At 43.3% G+C, this 2,943-nt stretch overlaps 1 pseudogene; it reads right to left on the bottom strand.

The window, feature by feature from the left end:
• Positions 1-474: 474 nt before the first annotated feature.
• Positions 475-2,943, bottom strand: part of LOC103206441 — a 96,945-nt pseudogene continuing 94,476 nt past the window's right edge.

The raw sequence follows: 2,943 nt of genomic DNA, 5'->3' as shown, positions 1-2,943 counted from the left end.
CAGCGTTCAACAGGCAGACCTTTTTCCTTCACTGTCTAGGTGAATACAGTATCCTGGCACCAGGGAGCATAGCTACTATTGGCGCAAGGAACAGCCCTTTGGGAGGATGTCAGGTAGTCCTGCCGTATAACAGAGTTCTGTCCCCATCACTCAGTTGTAAGTGATTCTGAAGCAGGTACAATACTTCATTTTTTTTCTTAGTTTTCATCATTTTTGCTATTTATTGTCAGTATCTTTTTTTTTTTAATAAAATATCATCTTCTTTGTTTGGCATACTTTAATTTCAGAACAAAACAAAGAACAACAACAGAACAATCACAATACACAACATCCAACCTCAGTCTCAAATAAGAGACGGGATGGGGCCTTACATCCTGCCTTACACAAAGAACAGGAGAGGGGAAAAAACACTATCAGCAGATGAAGCCAGGTGGGACAGGGCCACTCAAGTCTGCTGTGGGAGCCACAGGGGCACTATACAGAGAGCATGAGGTTTGCAGGTAGAATATCATTATCAACTTCTTCCATGAGAGATGGATACCCATCACCCTCAGGAGCGGAGATCTCATCAGGAACAGTGGCACTAGGTTTCTCAGCTGCCACTTCATCTTCATCAAAGCCTAAGCCTAGCTTGATCATGAGGTGGGTGCAGTTGGAATGGGTATGGGAATCCTCAAGGGAGAAGCGAGAAGACAGCAGAGCAGTTTCAAAGAACAGCACCACCAAATCTTTGATGGCTTTGTCATTCTTATCTGCCTCAGCCTTCTGCCGCAGCTTCTCCACAGTAGGGTGAATGGGGTTGACCTCCAGGTGTTTTTTTGGCCATCTTGTAGCCCATTGTAGGGTTGTCCCAAAGTGCCTGGGCTTTTATGAAGTGCTTTATGTTGGCTATCCAGTGATATGTGCTAGTCATAAAGCAACAGGGTGAAGACACAAGTCTATTGGAGACTGTAACCTTCTTAACCTTCTTATCCAGGATTTTCTTCATGAGCTCGCAGATGTTCTCAAACTTGGCATTGCTCTCTTCCATTTTATCTTCTTCTCTTCATTTTCAGGTAACTTGGCCTTGCTCTCTTCCATTTTCTTCTTCTCCTCTTCATCTTCAGGTAGCCCTAGGCCCTCCTTGGCAACTGAGACCAGACTCTTCCATCAAATTCCTTGAGCTGTTGCACACAGTTCTCACTGATAGGCTCAGTCATATACATAACCTCAAAACCCCACTTCCATACTCATTCCACAAAAGCAGAGTTGACCACCCACACTTTGCTTTCACCAGTGATATAATAGATGGACTTCTGGGTCTCTTTCAGGAGAGAGACATATTCTGAGAGAGACATTATCTCATCTCCAGACTGAGAGGTATGATAGTGCAGCAGCTCAGAAAGACAGTGCCGGTTAGTATTGTCCTCCTGGGTGCCAAATTCAGGTTTTTAGAGAATGCCTCATAGAATGTCTTACAGTTTTCCTTGTCTTCTGTCAATTCAGAGAAGAGCCCAAGGATCTTCTTGACTGTATTTTTGTGGATGATTTTCAAGATTTGGCTCTGCTGGAGCATTTCTCAGGAGATGCTGAGGGTCAGGTCCTCAGAGTCAACACCACCATGGATGAAGCTGAGATATTCTGGTATCAATTCATCACAGCTGTTCATAATGAACACATGGTGGACATAGAGTTTAATGTTGTTCTTTTTTTCCTTGTTCTCAAAGAGATCAAAAGGAGCTAGTGGGGGAGGAACAGCAATGCCCAGAATTCCAACTGATCTTCTACAGAGAAGTGCTTGACTGCCAACTAGCCTTCCAGTCATCAGTAAGACTCTTGTAGAATTCTCCATATTCCTTGTGGGTGATGTCCTCAGGCTTTCTGGCCCAAATAAGCTTGGTCTTGTTCAATTCTTCTCTATCAATGTATTTGACCTCAATCTTCTTGGTTTTCTTTTTCTTGTCCTTACCACTCTACTCCTCATCTAACCTCACATCTTCAGTCTCAGGCTTCTCTTCATCATCCCTATCTTCTCTCTCACCTTTCTCTACCTCTGCCTCATCTTCGCTGATTTCCTTCTCTCATTTCTTCTCCAAATAAAGGGTGATGGGGTAGCCTATAAACTGTGAGATCTTGTTCACTACTTCTTTAAGTACTCTCCTTTAAGTACTCTGTGCGGTCTTCTTTAAGATGCTAAGTCACTATTGTACCCAACCAATGAGCTCACCATGGTCAGCATAACTGTAAAGGAACTCCAAGCAGAAGGCTCCCAAGCATACTGCTCATCATCATTGTGCTTTGTGATCACAACCACTTTCTCTGCCACCAAATAGGCTGAATGAAGGCAAACATCAAATTGCCCAATTATGGAGATGCCTGTGCCAGCCTGCAAAGCCTCCATAAATTCTTTGGTAGCAGACTTGGTAAGGGTTCCCATATTATTTATGACATCAGCCTTAGTCATGCCAATGCCTGGGTGCACCAGAGTCAGATTTCATTTCTGGGGGTTGTGGATGATGTCAATTTTCAGCTCTTCACCAATGTCCAGCTTGGAGGCGTCTGCCAGGCTTTCATAGTAAATCTTGCCCAAGACATCCGAAGCATTAGAAATCAACTCCCAAAGGAAAATTTCCTTGTTGGGATAGAAAGTATTGACTATGAGAGACATGAGTCGAACAATCTCTACCTGAAAGACAAAAGTCTCCACCTCCTCTTCTCCATGGTCAGTATCTTTATAAGTTTAATCTTTATTTGCCTTTGGGGGTTGGAAACATTACCTATAAACTTACAGATATATTTTAATTCATGTTACTGTTAGGTGCCATTGAGTTGGTTCCAACTCATAGTGACCCTGTGTATAACAAGACCAAACACTTCTGGGTCCTGTGCTGTTCTCACAATCCTTGCTATGATTGCACCCATTTTTGCAGCCACTGTGTCAATCCACTCATTAAGAGTCTTCCC

This window comes from Orycteropus afer, unplaced genomic scaffold (genome assembly GCF_000298275.1).
Source record: "Orycteropus afer afer isolate SDZICR_OR568_19922 unplaced genomic scaffold, OryAfe1.0 scaffold00316, whole genome shotgun sequence".
NCBI classification, from domain to species: Eukaryota; Metazoa; Chordata; class Mammalia; order Tubulidentata; family Orycteropodidae; genus Orycteropus; species Orycteropus afer.
This window is presented reverse-complemented; position numbering and strand designations above follow the sequence as displayed.